We start from the raw sequence: 19,727 nt of genomic DNA, 5'->3' as shown, positions 1-19,727 counted from the left end.
TATAAAGCAAGGTAAAGCGTTTATGTCGACATAGCTCCCGAGTTGGACCCCATTTCTTGGTCTAACCACATTGAGCTAAGTAAAATGGGAGTGGTTCTTCAGGTCCAGATGCTGGTTGGAAGTTAAGAGTGCCAGTAATAGTGAAAATGTTTAGGAGGCAGTCCCCAATGTGAGGTAGTACTATTCTACAAAACTTAGAATGGTGTTACTACAAAAGAAGAGTGGCAGGAACCACAGCAAATGCCAAAATACAAAAAGTGTATCTTATTTATATAGGCATCTTATAGAAAGTGTATATTCACCTACAACTTTGAGCTCTTTTTTAAACTTGCCCATTTACTCGGTTGTTGATGGGTCGGGAACCCCCTATTTGCCTCAGAGTAAGTATAAGGTTATTTTAAGGAACATTATTGTGGGCAATAGTCTGGTGTCCTTGCCTCGCTCATCATGTCCCTATAAACAGCCTTGCTCTGTGAAATCACCCAAGTTTGATTTCTATAACTACTTATGTGCCAATTACCCTTGAATCTCGTCTTTCCTCTAAATCACAGACTCACTCATATGTCGCATAATGCAGTTTCTTTCCAAAGACAAAAGTAAATTACAACCTACTACTTCTAGAATGATTCAGTTTTAGCTCTCCTTTCTACGGAGATCTATCACCCATTCCCCTTCTGTTCAAGCTCATTGAAATCTACCCACACCTTGCCTTCCATTTTGGAAAAGACTTTAGAGCTGGATCTGGTCTACTGCATATAATCTCACTGCTTCTTCCAATCACCCCAAAAACACCTTCCTTTCACCATGGATATGTAGTACAAGCATCAAAATTTGCATCCACTGCTCCCTACAGCCACCAAGTGAGTGAGCTCACGGTGCTCCAGAATTCCCTACAAAACATCCTCATTCTAGTATTCAGATTAGTCCCTAAACTTTAAGTGTGTGTAGAACTAACCATCCGAAATGATTCATTCCGAGAGCTGAAATGTTTCAGCTGCAGTGGGAGGCACGGAGTCTCCTGTGCTGTGAAACCAAAAGCAAACTGCTTGTGGTTTTCTTTCAAATTACCGAAGTAGGGGCATGTTGTGCCCCATCCATTGGGACAGTGTGAAATTAAGGTGAGATTTTTGGGTGGAGTACGCATCCCCCCTGAGATGGTGTCACGCCCCCCCGGGGGGCATGCCCCACAGTTTGAAGAACTCTGGTTTAGGGGATAGGTGGGATGTGGTTAAAACTAGTTAATGGTATTGATAGAGTTTGTTTATATTTCTTATATTCTCTTATTTAGTAGTGCTGTGTGTTAGACCCAGTTAGAGTTTGGGAGTAGTCTTGTGTTATTTTAGATTTTGTCATGTTATATTTTGTGTTTATTATAGTTGTAATGTAATATTTATGTTGTATTTGAAAATTGTGTTCTGTGTGTGTGGGTATTGCATTTTTTAACAGGTTTAAGGATTGAAAGTCATCTCGTGGACTTGTGTTTTTACAATTTTTTAATGGAAATGATTTTTTTCCTTCTAACCCAATATTATTACTTTTTAATTTCCTTTGATTTTTCAGGTTCATGGAGCATTCCTTTTTTCTAAATTCTTTTTTGGTTTTTTTTATGGTTCTTTATTATTTTGATGGATTTACCATGCACTTTTTCATTTTTGCATGTTTTATTGGAAGGACTTTTGGATTTCATTTTTGCCTTTTGGTGGTTTATATTTTGACAACATGAATAGAGACAGGAAGAACATGGTGGACAGCTAACAGCTGCCCGCACGTTTGTTTGGGAGAGGAGTGAGCAGGGAGGGCAGGAGGAGGCAAGATGATTCAGCAGCGGTGATAAGTACTGTAATACGCCGGTTGCCGAAGTAACCAACGCTTCTTTTTAAAAACAACCTCTATGCAATATCTCATTACCGGAGAGGTTTAACCGAGTTAACGAAGTAGCGGCTCAGCTCGGCTTAGCAGTGTGGCAGCGTTGAAAGTGGGCTGAGCTCCACAGTCAATGGGAGCCTTCCCACAGCAAGGTGTCTTGGATGACTGCTCGTTGTGGGAGAGAGGCCCACAAAGTGATGAGGGCTCGGGGAGTCACACAGAGGATTATTGGGTGCAGTCTGAGTGCTGGAGTACAGCCCGCCTCATTGCTAGGAGGACAAGACTCCTCAAGAGACAAGCCAAAGCAGGACCAGAGTGGAGGAGCCAAGAGTAAGTTGTCAGAGCTCGCCGAGGAGAACAGCGAGCAGCTGGGCCCAAGCAGCACCCTCTCAACAGAATCTTACCCTGGTAGGAATGAAACAGCTTTCTGGCTAATGAGGGGGAAAAAACAAAAGGCTAATAGGCCTAATAGATACTCATTAAGAAGCGTGGAAGCCTTTTGGGGTACCCTTAACTATGGCAGGGCAGAGAACTTGGCGAGAAAGAGCAAGAGTTACCTCGGGTTAAGGTTAAGGCAAACATAAAAGGACTTGAGAAGGATTATACTCCCGTAGTGTCACCACAGAGTGAGAGGGATGATAGGTCAAGGTCAGGAACGCCTGTTACTTGAAGCCAAAGAATCCAAGAATTACCCCATCCTTGAGGTCATACTTCAAGTTACAGGAGAAGATTCCTGAAGGAACCTTGTGTTTGAGAGGCCCCCCTTTAAAACCAGCAAATCTTTTGGCACCCATATGGGACAACTTTTCCTTGGAGCAAGGTGTCGATAAGATGTCCCAAGAAGTGTCAGAGAAGCCCGGTGTGGAGTCATCAGATACTACGAATAGATATCATAGCCTGGATGCAGAGGGCCCATATGAGGGCCCAAATGAGGAGAGTGAACAAGTCTCATCAGCAGCTGAGGGGGCGGGGGGTTGAAAAAGCTATGAAAGAGACAGAGACAAGGGGAGAGCACATTCAGTGCAAAGTGTAAACCGACTAACAAGCCCATTAGAGCACATAATGAAATCACTTGCAGGGGAAGTGAAAAATGTGTTTGCAATTTTCCATGCCAACCAAAAGGAAATCCAAGGGGTTTGCGAGGGACTGGCGGAAAATCTTAAATCTTTATGTCAAAGAACACAAGCTTTGGAAGCATCAGTATCAGGTCTGCGGGAAGAGACAACTAGGGACAGGAAAGAACTTAATTGCCTGAAACACAAGCTCAAAGAAAGCCAAGACAAACTGGAGACCTTGGAAAATAACACAAGATGCAATAATATGAGAATTCTAAATGTCCCAGAAGACTTAGAAGGCAGAGATTTGAAATTTTACATCTCCAGACTGTTAAAATTGAGTGGAGTTTGGGATGGCTCAGTGGAAGATCTCATGCAAGGTATCCAGAGGATACACTCAGACCCTTTCAGGAAAGACCCAGCAAAAAAAATCCACGTAGAATCTTAGCCAACTTGCTGTTGAACACTGCCTTAAAAGCTGGGCCACTCAGGTCGGCGGTCCCGACACTGCTATTACGATGCAACCCCACCTGGTGCAGTCACATACTCCCATTTCTCTATGGGATCTTGTGCTGCGGCCGTAAACTGGCCGTAGCACAAACTACCATGGAGGAATGGGAGTTTTCTGTTTATCCCTGCACAGTGTGGCTGGCACCTTACAGTGCCTGCCACACAGTGTAGGGATTAATAGGGGGCATGATAGGTGCGCCCTCGGCCCCCAATCAGAGGCCGTAGGGAGAATAGGGCCCTGCTAGGGGCCCCCAAAGTCTCTTTCCAACAAGCTTTCCATGTCTGAAAGCCTGACATTGAAAGCCTGTCGGAAACCAACATCATAATCCTGACGGCATAAATGCTGTCCTTAGGGATTACAATGTGGCCTCCGACTGGCCGATGGGTTCCTTAAACCCATCGGAATCCAGCCAGAATGACCAGCCATTTCACTTTCAAACGCCCTCATTGTAGAGTGTAAAGTGAAACCTGGCGACCCTGAGTGTGTGAGATGTCTCCAAATGATTTGAACAAAATGGTAGTAAAGCCCCTGAATTGCTGTGCATGGGCATAGTTTAATCATTGTTTGCATCATGATGTGTTCAACGTTGATTATTATTTTATGTTGTGGGGTAATTCTTTTACTTAAGTTTGAGTGTGATTAGTAGTCCCTAGTAAGTACCACTTTGTTTATTAAATAGAAAGGTGCATATGAGGGGTATGTTTGTGTTTTGATAGTCGCTGTTAGACCTGGCATTTCTTGGTGTGATTACACCTGACTTTTTGCCTCAACCTCCTCTATTTTTGATGCTGTGATGGACTTTGTTTTACTGACTTAGATGCTTTGGACACTTTGCCACTGCTGATCAGTGTCAAAGTGCAAGTGCTCCCTGTGTTGTTGGTATACAGCCATTACAACTTTTACAACGACATACCATCACAACGCAACTTTTACAACGCAAACTATTACAACGCATAGCGCTGGGGGGCGCTCTAGGATAGGGAATAGGTTAATTTACTATCCAATAACCTTCCCTACTATCCACGGGGACTGGAGTTGGAATAGTAAATTAAACTATTCACTATCCAGCGCCTAAAAGCATTATGCGTTGTAAAAGTATGCGTTGTAAAAACTGCGTTGTAAAAGCATGCGTTGTAAAAGCATGCGTTGTAACGTCATATATCCGTGTTGTTGTATGGTGTTTTATATTCCGAATTAATTTTCCCGATTCATGCCCTTATATAGGTACTATTCAAATTGCCCTTATATAGGCATAGAAATCCAGTCCTTATTTAGGCATAGCCCATGCTACCCAAATACAGGCATGGCTACTTCCATCTGTTCATCAACGTCACAACGATTTCTTGGAAAACCAGACTCTTAAGCAGAAGAGACTTCCCCTAGCCTGGATATTGATTTCTCCAAGAAACTCATTATTATGCTTGAACAACTATTCCTTAGGGGTTCATCCATGACGTTCATATGCCTGACTTTACGTCAAAGCTGGCATTCCTAAACACCTTCAAGGTATAAATATACCTTCACTTGCTATAGCAAAGCACGGAGTGGTTCGGGGCAGTTTGACTACCTACTTGCCCGACGCAGCTCGCTACAGCAAGTGCCGAAGGAAGCAGACTCTCCAGCTGACACACTGACAAGAAGCTGTCCTCTCCTGCCGAGAATCCATCTCCATTGTTTCTGACTCCCCTTGCGGGGTAATGGGAAATCAAGTCCGAGACAGAGATACCAACCTCCTTTATTCTAAGGTATTGAGCGGATTAGAACCTAGAGAAACCTTTGGCAATTCTTGCCAAGAACTAAACCTATGCTAAAAGACAAACACCTACTTCTTCCCTGGTACTAGACCTAGGTTAGGTACATTGGGGTAGGCGTATTTTAGAAGCACTAGTTGAGTATTTTAGCCTGTGTTATTTATGTATGTATTTTTATATGTCATAGCACCAGACAATGCTATATTAGTATTATTTTATAATACTATTCTCGCTGTACGCATTATACTTTGCATTCTGTCTAACAATTGTAGCAGTTCACCTCTCTTGCATGAGAAAGAAGACTGTTCAATAAATCCCTTTTATTGAAACGCCCGTCTCTCTATTTTCTCTGCAACTCTGTAGAAACAAAGCATGCACGATTGACTGAGTAAAATAGTTATCTATTGTTTCCAAGACTCTGAAGATATTTGTTCCAGTCCTAGGGAAACAAAGTTGTCATGTTTATGAGGTTGTCAGAAACGAATCCCTTCTTGTATATTCGAGAAAGTTTCTAGTGACCTCTGAGCTAGCTAGCACTCACAATTAAGTTTAGTATATTCGATAGAGACCTACTGACCTCAGTTCTACGTCACATCTATATGATATATTATACCAATGCGCAGAGCCTATTGGGAATATAGGAACTAGACAACAGTGGAAAGTATAGTGGTAATTGGTTGTCCATGATTGGTATGTTTGCCTTACTAGTAAAGTCCCCAGTAAAGTGCACTATGTGTGCCAGGGCTAGTAATGAAAATGCTACTAGTGGGCCTGCAGCACTAATTATGCCACCCACACAAGTAGCCTTAAAGAGAGAACTCAGGCCTGCCACTGCAGTGCCTGCACGCAGTTTGGTAAACTGCCATGTTGTTCTGACAAGTGGATCCCCTTGCCAGGCCTTACCCTTCCCTTTCTATGCACATCAGACACCCTTATGGTAGGTCCAAGGTACCCCCTGGGTAGGGTGCAGTGTATGTGAAAGGTAGGACATGTACTGAGGTGTGTACCATGTCCTGACAGTGAAATACTCTCCATTTCGTTTTTCACTGTTGAAAGGCCATCTTACCCATAGGACAGAATGGGGAGGCTGGGTAGTGTCTCAGCGACGCTGTGTGCGTGTGCTTTTTGGAGCCTGAGACCTTCGTAAGCCGTGCCCTGTGATCATGGGCACCTAGAGTGCAATCGAGTCTCAGCGACGATGTGTGCGTGTGCTTTTTGCAGCCTGAACCCTTCATGAGGATTGTCCTGTGAGTATGTGCACCTAGTGTCCAAGTGTGTCTCAGCGACGCTGTGTGCGTGTGCTTCGTGCAGCCTGAGACCCTCAGAAGAATTGTCCTATGATAGTGGGCACCAGAAGTTCAAGTGAGTCTCAGCAACGCTGTGTGTGTGTGTGTGTGTGATTTTTGTAGCCTGAGACCCTCTGAAGAATTGCCCTGTGATTGTGGACACCAGAAGTTCAAGTGAGTCTCAGTGACACTGTGTGCATGTGCGTTTTGCATCCTGAGACCTTCGGAAGAATTGCTCTGTGAACGGGGGTGCCAGGAGTCCTAATGAGTCTCAGCAACGCTATGTGCGTGTGCTTCCTGCAGTCTGAGACCTTCGTGAGGATTGCCCTGTGACCGTGCACGCCCGGGGATCAAGGGAGTCTCAGCGACGCTGTGAGCTTGTGCCCTGTTGCAGCCTGAGATCTTCGTCATCATCATCGGCCCAGAATCAACCAAGTCGCATCGGAGACCCAAGTCACGAGAGGCAGAGAGCAGAGCGAGGTTTCACCCCCCAGGTAACGTGTGTTGGCGCCTGGGGTGGGGTGCGGGCTCGAAGAGAGACGCTCTCGGCCTCTCCCCTCCTGGTAGCGCAAGCCTCTGTCCCAGCTTGTGTCGCGGCCCGTACGTGCCAAGGAGTGGCAGTACCTGGCCCGGAACGTGGAGCTGCACTGTGGTTTACACCAGATGTGTTTTGGGGGCACATGGTGACGGAAACTGACCGCGAGTCAGTAAGAGGAGCGGAGAGACCGTCTGATGCACCGTGATCGGTGCTGGAGTATATTACGCATTGCATTAATTCTGCATTACGAACTACCTGATTGTTGTATTACGCATTGCATTAGTTTGCAAAACAAACTACCTGATTGTTGCATTATGCATTGCATTATTTCTGCATTACGAACTACCTGGTTGTTGTATTACGCATTACATTAGTTTGCAGAATGAACTAACTGATTGTTGCATTATGCATTGCATTATTTCTGCATATCGAACGGCCTGATTGTTGTATTACGCATTGCATTAGTTTGCAGAACAAACTACCTGATTGTTGCATTATGCATTGCATTATTTCTGCATTACGAACTACCTGGTTGTTGTATTACGCATTACATTAGTTTGCAGAATGAACTAACTGATTGTTGAATTACGCATTGCATTGTTTCTGCATGACGAACTGCCGGATGGGTGTATTACGCATTGCATTCGTTTGCATCGCAAACTGCATTATTCTTATATTGTAAAGGGCCTGATTCTAGCATTACAAACTGCCTAGCCTTGCATTAGGACTGAATAGGATCAACTAGAATACCACCAGAACTTACAAGAGCTGGCTGACCTAATTACTGGCCAGGAGGTATATTGTGTGATCTCATCGTATATCTTTTTGTATAAACTTATACTTGTTTTTATATAAAACTTGTGTGGAGTCCTTTTGTGGTGTCACCATTGGGTCACTGGGAGCGTGGTTGCACATACTTTACACATTTGCCTTGAAGATAAGCCTGGCTGCTCGTGCCAAGCTACCGAGGGGGTGAGCAGGGGTTATCTGAGAAGGTTATAATTCAGAAAATGTCCAGCACTCTTTAACAAAATGAAAGTAATCTATTGTTATACAATACAATTATAACAGGTTATGATAAACAATGTTGTATCTCAGTATTCCATTCATTGAGTCCTGGTAAATGATGAGTCTTCAGTGGAAGAGTAATAAATTCTTTATTTAATTCAAAAAGGGATTCTTTCTTCATAAAAACAAACTGTAGCCGGTGCCTACGCGTTTCGTCCAAAAGTATACAGGGTCTGATATTTGATGTGTATACATAGAGACAATGTATAGAAAGAAAATGCTTCAGTGGAATTTTTAATGGTATAAAATAACTGTCAATTATGTATAAAGTTTGTAAATAGTGTATATGTATTGTTTAAAAAAAATAATTGATGATATGTGTGGATTATAAAATATGTTTAATGTGTGATTAATGTATATATATGTCATTTGTAGCCCTGAAGAAGTCCTTTTGGACGAAACGCGTAGGCACCGGCTACAGTTTGTTTTTATGAAGAAAGAATCCCTTTTTGAATTAAATAAAGAATTTATTACTCTTCCACTGAAGACTCATCATTTACCAGGACTCAATGAATGGAATACTGAGATACAACATTGTTTATCATAACCTGTTATAATTGTATTGTATAACAATAGATTACTTTCATTTTGTTAAAGAGTGCTGGACATTTTCTGAATTATGATTGTTTGAGACTTGTTAGTCTTAGGGAGATCGAGGGTTTTTGGATCTCCAGTCCCTAGCACCTTGAATTTTGTAGATATAAACTTGACACTAGTGGATAAGTGCAATTGCCTATAGCCCCAAACCCCTGTGCTCAGTGTGTATAAAGTTATCTGAGAAGGTGTCCTTCCTTTCCCTGACGTGGAAGCGAGGGTCCCTACTTGGACTAAGGTACCTACCTCAGCCAACTAGGTATTCCCGGTTCTAACAGTCACCATGTATCGTGTATGTCTGAGTCAATGGTTTAGGGTAATATTTTGAATGTCCCTTCCATCATCCATGTTTGACATTAGCTGAGTTTTAATATATTATCTGCTGTAACAAATAAAATACTGTGTTTGTCATTAATAAGGTTTCATGAAGGAGGAAGGTTTTCATCACAATGTACGGTGGCTTGACTCCTTTAAATCTTGGTTTTCTTGATAGCTTGATCTAGTTGTGTTATCTCACCTTATTAACAAAATCTTTTCCTAGTAGCTCTCCCATAATAAGCGTTAGAGTAGTATTTTGTACATTTCCACATAATATTCTTGATGCTTGTGCTTTCTTGGATGTAAGCGTAAACCATGTGACTGAGCAATTGTTTGGCTTTCTGTGATGTGATATATCTTGCTGTTTCTTTCATTCTGTCTGAAAATGCTTTAATAACATAGTTAAAGGTTAATCATTTTACTTTTGCTTTGAAGCAATACATAAAATATTACGATAACCATTTTGCATTATATACTAACATATCTTTTTATTTAAAACATTTTTTATTAGCATTTCTTGTTATGCATAAATATTGACAGAATCTATGTAGGTCAATTATCACAGCATATGTTAATTTGTATAACCCTTAATTTCAACTTGATGTCATACATTTTCCCTAGTGTTTACCCCTTTATCATATATGGAATTATGATTTGCTAGTCTTCTACTATGCTGTGATTTCTTGCTGGAGCACATCATATCATATCATATCTTTTCCTGGGGGCGTGTGGCCCGTCTAGTGTGTTCAGCGTTCTAGTATGCATTTAACAGAGGTATTGAGCTACAAAAATAGTGTAAAGCTAAAATAATAACAATGAAAATATTAATGAACTCTGGGCATTCAGGCTCAGCTCTGTGGGCTCTCTTGCAAGTATCATTGCCTCACCATCTCCCCCATTGTCGCTACTTACATGTTGTGGGAGTTTCCAGTTATGCATTAATTCTCTCCATTGATCTGCTATGGGACGTTGCCTCAGGCCTCTCGCTTCCTCTCTAGTCAACGCTCAGCCCTCAGCTTTGCCTAGTAGGCATACTTCAATCAATCAATCAGGGGGTTTATGGAGCAATCTACTCACCCGTGAGTGTCTCAAGGTGCTGGGGAGGGGGGTGTTCAGCTCCAGATCAGTCGAAGAGCCAGGTCTTGAGGTCCCTCCTGAATGTGTGCATGGTCGGGGAGCATCTGTTGTTCTCAGGGAGCTCATTCCAGGTCTTGGCTGCGATGTAGGAGAAAGCTCTCCCGCCTGCTATCAGTCTGCGAATACGAGGGACCTCTGCCATGGTGAGGTCGGCAGAGCGGTGGTTCCTCTTGCGTACATGGAAGGAGACTCTCTTGTTGAGGTATTTGGGTCTGATGTTGTTGAGGGATTTGTAGGTGTGGATGAGGAGCCTGAAAGTGACCTTCTTCTCGATGGGGAGCCAGTGGAGGTCTCGTAGGTGTTGAGTCATGTGCTTGTGACGTGGTGTTCCAAGGACAAGTCTGGCTGCGGCGTTCTGGATGGTTTGAAGTTTGTGTAAAAGAGTTCTGTTTATTCCGATGTATAAGGCATTGCCGTAGTCCAGTCTGCTGGTGAAGAGCGCTTTGGTGAGGTCCTTCTGCAATCGGGGGGGATCAATTTGAAGGTCTTGTGGAGGATGCGCAGGCTGTTGAAATTGGTGAAAGCGACGGCGTTCATCTGGTGGTTCATGGAGAGGGAGGAGTCGAGGATGATGCCTAGGTTTCGTTTGTGGTCTGTAGGTGTGGGTGGCTTTCCGCTGGCGGATGTCCACCAGGTGTTGTCCCAGGCGGAGTTGCAGGGGCCGAGGATGAGAACCTCAGTTTTCTCTGAGTTGAGCTTCAAGCAGCTGTCTTTCATCTAAACAGCGACGTCATTCATTCCTTCAGGGAAGCAGAGTGTGGCGTCTTCGGGGTTCTTTGTGAGCGAGAGGATGAGCTGGGTGTCAAAAGCGTAGGATACAATGCTGACCCCATACTTCTATTGAGTTGTCCACTACTCTCTCCAAGGTGGTTCCTATCTGTGCTGTCACTCCAAAACTGGCCTATTATTGCACAGCTCCAGACCATGTGTATAAAGTCTGCGTCTGAGAAGGTACACCTCGGGCATTTGCGCATCTCCGATCCATGGATAGTCTATGTGGGGTCATGTAGGTCATATGTACATAGTTGAACTGAATTTATTTCAGTCTGGTGTTACATGACACCGTCTTAAGTGATAATAGTACCTTCTCCCGGTCCTGGTCTGTGAACTCCTTATTTATGGCTTGTTCCCATCTTTCCCTGATCTTAGATAAGGGTGTCAAAGTCGCCTCTATCAGTGCCACGTAAAACCCTTTTACCTGGTGCCCGGCTGTTCCTAAGGTAAGGAAGGCATGCAACAAGGTATGTATCATTTGTTCCTCCCAGCCCCTGCCCCATAACGCACCAAAGGTGCATGTCAGGGCTTCATATAGTATGAACTGGACCACTGGGAGGTCATGGTTTTCTATTAACTCCTCAAAGGGCATCAGGGATTTCTCATAATAGCAGTGTCTCACTGTCTCTATCCCTGCCTCCGTCCAAGCCAGTAATTGCTCTGATCCAAATACCAAGAGCGCTATTCCATTGGGCAGTCCCACCAATGGTAGTGTTGGCATGTATCTGGGAATGTTCTCAATTTTGGACATAAATTGTTTCCAGCATTTCAGGGCTATAGCTTGCAACAGCGACCAGTAAGGGGTCACTACTGTGTGGTATGGTATCTTCGCCATTAAATAGGTTGGGCGACCGCCGGGCGCTGACAGGACCGCCCCTCTGTGTTTACTGACTTCAGCACAAGTGCTAGCCATTGCAGTTGGGAGGCTAATTGGTAAAATTCAAAATTTGACAACGCCTACGCCTCCTACTCTTATCGGTCATTGTAGCACTTTCAGGGAAACCATCCTACATCCCTCTTCCAAGATGAAGTCCCCCACAAGTTAGTCTAGCTGAGTAAACCATCTCCTCGGTAGTACCAAAGGGAGATTAACAAAGAAATATAGTAGGCGAGGCAGCATGACCATTTTGGTCAGCAATATTCATGCCATTATTGGTAGAATTAGAGAGCTCCAAAACGATACACTAGATTTGAGGGATCTGAACGCCCTGTCCAGATTAACCTTTCACAAATCATCTAATGAATGGTAAACATAGATACCCAGATATTTCATGTAGTCTGTGCCCAATTGAGGTATTTCGTTAATTCTGGGGGTCTCAGCAGGGGGACCGACACAGGGAACAGATAGGTTTTGCTCTTGTTGACTTATAACCCTGAGATGTCAGCAAATCTTCCCATAAGCTCCATGACTGTTTCAGAACCGGTCAAAACTTAATTTAAATAGATCAAAAGGTCTTCAGCAGATAAGGAGATAATATGAATTTGCTTATCATATTCAATCCCAGTCCATCCTCTCCCTGATGAAACAATGCAGCTAGTGGCCCCATCGCCGGGGCGAACAGCACAGGCTATAGGGGGCATCCCTGCCGGGTGCCGCAAGAGATTTCGTATTGGGTAGACACCGTCCTTCCTGTTTAGACTCTTGCAGTGGGCTGCCCGGATAGCACTTTAACCCACTTAACCCTACCCTCCCACAGACCCTTCCAAACCATAGTCTCGAAAAGAAAGCAACTATGATTCCTTAGCTGAGGTTAAGAATGTAAGACGAACTATCAAAAGTCCATATTATCCTAAACCATTCTTAGAACATTTCAAGTAAATTGGAAGCACTATACGAGGATTTGCAGATACGGCTACTAGTTGTCCCCCAGGGTCCCTCAGAATTGAAGGGGATTTCTTTCCCCAACTTAAAACGGCCAAAGGGCGTGTTTACACAGTGGTGAAGGGAGGGGACGGGGCCAGAGGAGATGTGTGCAAACTCGCCTTGTGGTGCGTTTTAAGTTGGGGAAATAATTCCCCTTCAATCCTGAGGGCCCCTGGGGGCTAACTAGCACACTGCAGGAGCTGGCCCTGGGGGGTGGCAGTTCCCAGGGCCATGACAGGGTTCCAAAAGGGGTCCGCGCTGCCCCTCTCCCAACCTTCCTACAGCCCCGGGGAGGTGGTGGTCCCCGGGGCTGGGGTGTCCGTCACGGACCCCCCTATTTTATTATTTAGAGCCTTGGGGAGGTGGCGGTCCCCGGGGCGTGTGTGGAGGCTTGAGCCCCCACACAGGTTTTTTTGTTTTTTAAAATGCAACACCGTGAGCCCCCCGTAAATACATTCTTAAAGCCGGGGTGGCGGTCCCTGGGGCTTGGGGGGGCCTTTGAGCCCTATCAGACATGTATTTTTGAAGCCCCAGGGGCTGGCGGTCCCCGGGGCTGTGGGGGCCTGTGAGCCCCCGCAATTAATTTCATAACGCCCCGGGGGGTAGCGGTCCCCAGGGATTGGGGGGCCTTTGAGCCCCCCAGTCATTTATTTTTTAAGCCCCGGGGGTGGCAGTCCCGGGGCTGGGAGAGCTCTGAGCCCCCGCACATATTTTAGAAAAGCCCTGGGGGTGGCTGTCCCTGGGGCTGGGGGGGCCCTCTGGGCCCTCCATTGCACTTAACATATTGCCCCCGGGACTTGGCCCAGCCGGGGGCTTTGTTTTTTTTTTTTTTGCATTTTGCCGATTTAAAAATAAAAAGAATACTTTTTGGGGACCTGGGGGTCCTTGTGGGACCCCCTAAGCAGGCCTAGGGGGTCAGGGTGTTTCTACTCTGCCCCCTTTTTGCGTTTTATCACACTTATTTCACTGATTTCTTGTGCCTCGGTTCTACCGAGCCACAAGATGGCTGCCAACACTTCCTGGTTTGGAGTGTTGGCAGCCAATTAGCATAAAGCTCGTGATCGGGAGGGTGCGGGGATCCTGCACGGCCATAGATATCGAAACTTTTTAAAATGTGATTTTCTCAGCAACTACTGAACGGGTTTTACACCATTTAACAAAAAGGGTTCTTTCTGAACCAAGATCTACCTTTTTGCCAAATTTGGTGTAATTCCGTTCAGCAGTTCGGGCTGTAGCCGTATCTAAAGTTTCCTACGGGAAATTGCATGGGGAAACACGTTTTGGGACTCCCCTTTTTTCTCGGTCCCCGCTTGACGAACCACCACAAAACTTTCAAGATAGGAGCGGACCGGAGCTGCCTATAAGTTTTGAAAGTTTCGCGAAGATTCGTCAATCAGCGCCACAGTTAGCGACCGCCATTAGGTTATATATATCTATATCTATATATATATATCTAGTTCTTGCTCACATACATTCAAATGCAAATCGCCATGTTTTTAAATATGTTTCATTGAACACCACGTGATAAATAAACATAGAGAAAACACTCAAAGCTCTTTCAGTAGTTCACATATTATAGTCTGTTTTCTAAATTGATTGTTTGCAAAAATAGATTTTTGGTATAATAATGCTGATAAAAAAGTTTAGCTCATAATACCAATATGCATGAAATCAAATTGTTAAATATTATTCAGCACATGAAGGATATATACAGGAGAGTCAGAAACCATGTTAAAAGACATCCGCTAAAAACATAGTTAAAATAATGCACACCAAATGTAAAAACAGACAGTTCTCTGGATAAATCCAAAATTCCTGTAAGGACATTTCATATTCATGTGCAAATATCACATTGTGTTGTGTAAACCATCATTATGTGCAAAACTGCATTCAGAAACATGGACTAAGGATGAAATATCTTTCTACCTGTATTACTTGATGGCTATATTTGTAACTCCATCATATGCGTAATTAAACAATTAAAACGATTTCAATGAATCATATATCTGCATAAATGCAGGACCTCACTATTTATTTATCACATACCTGAAGGGGAATAAATACTAATATTGTTTATTCAAGTAAAGGTAGAAATGTGCAAATACTGCAAGCAATAAAGTGCAAGTGCTTGAAAGTGAAAAAGTTTGTATAAAAAATCCTAGTCTTACTTAAGTGCCAGTGCTATTTTTTTTATTTTTTTCATATATTAATACTATTTTACCGTGGTGATAAAATTCATATTACCCAAATAAAAACCAGGTTGGGGAAGTGTAAGATTGCTGGATTTTTATGCATAATGCATCCAATCGTCTATGTACAAAATTAGAGATTAACTAAGGTAGGACACAATAATATACTAAGAAATTGAACAGAAGTGGGCGTGATTCTAAAAGAGAGAAACACGTATGCGATCAGTAAAATTCAAAGGTAACCACAGTATTCTCCATCAGATTGCTCTATAGAAAGTAATGCAAATCCTCAGTGTTATTCATAACGTTGGGAGCCTTACTATCCAATTCTACAATTGTTCTAGATTCCAATTGACGTAACTTCCTCTCCCTGTCACCCCCTCTCCTCTGTTTAGGTACTGCTTTTATGACATAGTATTGTAAACACTTGAGATCCTTATTGTGTTCACTTTTAAAATGTCGTGCAGAATTCTGACATGCACCTGTAGCTTGGTGCTGCCAACATATCTCAATCCACAGGTGCATGTCAGAACGTAGACCCCAAACTCGGTTCTGCAAGTGAAATTACCCTCAATTGCAACCGCAGTAGGACTAAAAGGAGTCATGTAGTGGGTGGTGTTGTTCCCAAACTTGCAGGCCCTGCAGGACGTGCACTTATAAAACCCTTGTCTAGAAGGAAGCCACATATTGGAAGTAGTAATTTCTGGGCTTTTTTTCACCATTTGTGATCGCATGGAAGGACCCTTCCTGAAGGTAATTGTAGGTTGTTTGGGGAGTCTTGGAGCAAGTACCCCATCAGTCAAAATTATAAGGCAATTTTGATTAATGGTTGACCTAATTTTTCTTTCTTGCCTATTAAAGATAGTAATAAGCCTAGGCGCTTCATCTTCCAGTATTGGCTCAATATCTTCACTTACTTTGGGCATGAGAGATTCTCTAGATATAATGTTTACTTTTCTCGATGCCTCTTGTAAAAATTTCTCATTGTACCGACTTGCTTGAAATCTATTCAGGGCTTCATAAGCATGAGTCCAACTCATCATGATCACTGCAGATTCTCTTGAGTCTTAGACGTTCTCCATAAGGGATGTTACTAATGAGGTGGTTGGGGTGTGCACTGATGGCATGTAAGATGGAATTGCCAGCAGTGACTTTCCTATATAAGGTGGTTGCAATTTTCCCTTCATTTATAAACACCCTTACATCTAAGAACTCAATGCAGTCTTTGTTGGTTTGAGAGGTACATTTTAAATTTACTGCATTTTGGTTTATATTTGCAATGAAATCAGTGGCACTTTTCGTATCACCTCTCCATACGATGAAAATATCATCAATGTATCTTAAACAGTGTAGTACATGGTTGTCGTACTCTTGTGCATGTATGCATCTGTTTTGCATATTTTCTACTATCCCTATATTCAGCATAGAGCGCCATGTGTTGCGATGTTAGGCCTGGTTACCAAATTGTGTATAAAGACATTAAAACTGGAAATTACGGCAGACCTTGAGCAGATTGTGGAATCTAATTTAGCTCAGATCCTGTTTAAAACCAAAAGAGACTTTCAGAGGATGGATAATTTGTAAATATCAATCATTGGCCGCTACAATGTTGTAAAGATGTTATTCCTACCCAAAGTATTGTAGTTATTCCAGGTAGTTCTTCTTGAATTCGAAAACTGAGGGTTTAAGCTGATGGAAGATGTGGTCAGCAGCTTCACCTGGTCATATGCTAAGGTTCGAAGTGGTCTCAAATCTCTGATGTTATCTAGGGAAAGAAGTGGGTGGGCCGTTAACAAATTTCAAACTCAATCAGTTGGCCACTGCACAACAATATATGACATCTCTCATAGGCAGAAGTGAAGCAAGGAGCCTCTCAGGGTGTAATATCCCTCTACATATGAATTAGTGCTTGGGGAGGATGCCGAAAGCAGCTTATTAAAGATTATCAAACCTAGTTACTATAGGAAAGTCAAATTTAAAACTCTTAATGCACCTTTTAAAATCTGGGTCGATATATAAGGAATAGAACCGGACTAGGGAAAGTCAATTATTACACCCCAATTTGGGGAACTTCATTTTTTCTGAGTGGATCGAAAGTTAAGGGGTCGATGGGAGCCAGTTACAAGATGTGTGGACTCAGAGATGCCGACAACATGCCCATGTTTCCCAGCTGACCTTCCATTCTCCTCTTCTGGACAGATGTCTGTAAGTTTGTATCGGACCTGTTACACATGCCACTGGAGGTAAGCCCTGAGTTTATTATTTTTGGACTGATGTCTGAGACGGGAGCTAACCCTAACCTGGACAATAAGTTACTGTTTTTTCTAATATTTCTGGGCAGGAAGTTGATTTGTAAATATTGGGTTCTCCCAACCGCTCATCCTAAGCAGAATTGCTTGAATCAGTTCCCTATGTCTATGAACTAGAGAAGAAAAGTAAGGTAGCAAGTGAGATGCACAAGCTATGGTCTCCTTTGAAGAGGTGCCTGAGAGTTAACACAAAACCGGTATAGTTTACATCACCAATACTGTTATCCGATGATTGAAGCCTGAGGGTAATTGACGAGGCAGCCATGTTTTTCTCCCCCCTCAGCTTGTTCAGACACTGTTTCCTGTGCATTCTCTTTCCAGGGTTGGCTCCTTACTCATACAAATAAGAACAAAGTTTAGAGGCTTCAGTAGAAATCAAGGCATATGTGGACAATAAATAAAAAAACTTAAAAAATCGGTACACTAATTAACGATATCACAGGGGTAACCATACACATGGACTTCCACAGCCTGGTCCTGGGTTTCACATCCCCATCAATCACAACCATAGAAGACGAGACCTCATCGACCTACTGCTGACTGCGGCAGTCAAAACGGTCCTAAGCAACTGGAAAAACACAGCGAAAGCCACGCCTAAAGCATGGCTTAACTGGATCACCTTTCTACGAGGGGCTGACAACATTACAGCGATACACTCACCGAAAACACACAGGCAGTCGAATATGTGGGGTTCCCTAGACAACTACCTTTCATCGCATAAACCCCCATAGGAGGCGAAGCTAGGCAACCAGCGAAGCGGTATACATCGCCGGTCTCTGTGCACAAAACAGGAATGTAACCTGCAACGCTCCTTTCTATTTTCTTCTTCGACCTTTCTCTATCCTTTCTATCCGGGGCGTGGGACCAAGGACATCAACCAAACAAGCAAAGGGGCGGAGGACAACATCGAATAGCAGAACTTGGAAGACTGGCAATCGGACTAACCCCAATAAGACTGGAAAGCCGGGAGCGAACCATGTAAATATATATTTTTTATATACAATAAAAAATTACAGAAATAAAAAAAAACATGGATACAGACGAAGATCTTCAGCTACAGAACTGTAAGTTTAATTTAGTTGTTTATTTGTGGGTTGGAAATGTTATATTTTGTTGTATATTTGCTATTATTTCAATGTGTTATTTTACCTTTCTATGTGTTGGATTTGCTTGCTTCTAATAATGTGTTTATTTCTAATGTTGTGCTTTGTGGTTGTTTATGTGCTGATTTTGTATTAATTATTAAACATTATTTTTATCACTCTTTTTATGTTATTTGTATGATGTTTGAACTGATCTATACAAATACATTGTTTACTATTCAGTTAAAATTGTTAAGTTATGGTGGTGTGTACCTTTGTTAAGGCTTCTTGGTTAATGTGTAGATAGCAAAGTGTTATAATTTTGGTATTGATTCTAAGTTGCATATTCCTTTGTTGTTAATAAAGATTCTAACTTTACATTGTAGCATGTTGTACATTCTACTGCTTTCTTTACTTATTGTAGATTTAATTTTGGTTACTGATTGCTCAATTCTTAGTTGTTGGTAGCTATGTTCTTTTTGTAGAGCTTCTATGAATTTGTAAAGTATAGGCAAGGTTCTCCATAGTGTGACTTGGAAGGCATTGTGCCATCCTTATACTGAGTAGTTGGTTTTCGCTTCTTGAGCCATAGTGTTGTTGTAGGCGTTCTACCATGGTATTTGTAATTTGCGTTGGTGTCTGTGTCTGTAGCTGTCAGTCTGCCAATCCAAGTGTGTTCAAAGTAGTCCCTTAGGGTACTTAGTTTGTATTAGTTTTGTTGGTAAAATTAATTTTCTATAAGCACATTATTATCCACATTTGTAAAACTTGAACAATCCCCTGTAAGGGTCTCTAGGTGCTGGGGGCCGTCGGGAATATTAAGCAAGCTATTGCCCAGAGTCACATGATGCTGGGCTAATCTGCCGCCGCTGCCGGGGATTGAACTGTGATCCCCAGATTCCAGCGTCAGTCGCCCTAGCCGTGGCGCACATACCTATGTGTCACAAAGAGGTTGTGCACAATCAAAGCTCCCCATGGCACCAAGGGGGTGGTGGAGAAGAACATCCCGCTGCAGGTGGATGCAGTCACTCACTGCACCCTCTTACAGGGAGATCTCTGTCCCTCTTGGAAGTGCAGGTTGGATGTGGCCTGCACTGTGAAAGGTGGACCAGAATCTTCAATCAGCCAGTCTGTTGTTCACTATTGTGCTACTCACAGGGTAGTGCATTATTAGAAATAGGATGCACTGCTTTGTTTTAGCCCAGCACATGTGGGTAAAGGTGGGCATGTCACAAGCAGGGACAGAGTGCCCTACTGTAATCCAAATAATATTATTAAATACTTATATATTCTATTCATTATTTTCTAAAGAACATATTAAGAAATCTCCTAATCTATGACAATATACACAAAAATATATTTCAAAGATTACTGGTCTCCATGTG

Source organism: Lissotriton helveticus, chromosome 12 (genome assembly GCF_964261635.1).
Source record: "Lissotriton helveticus chromosome 12, aLisHel1.1, whole genome shotgun sequence".
In the NCBI taxonomy this organism is placed as follows: Eukaryota; Metazoa; Chordata; class Amphibia; order Caudata; family Salamandridae; genus Lissotriton; species Lissotriton helveticus.
This window is presented reverse-complemented; position numbering follows the sequence as displayed.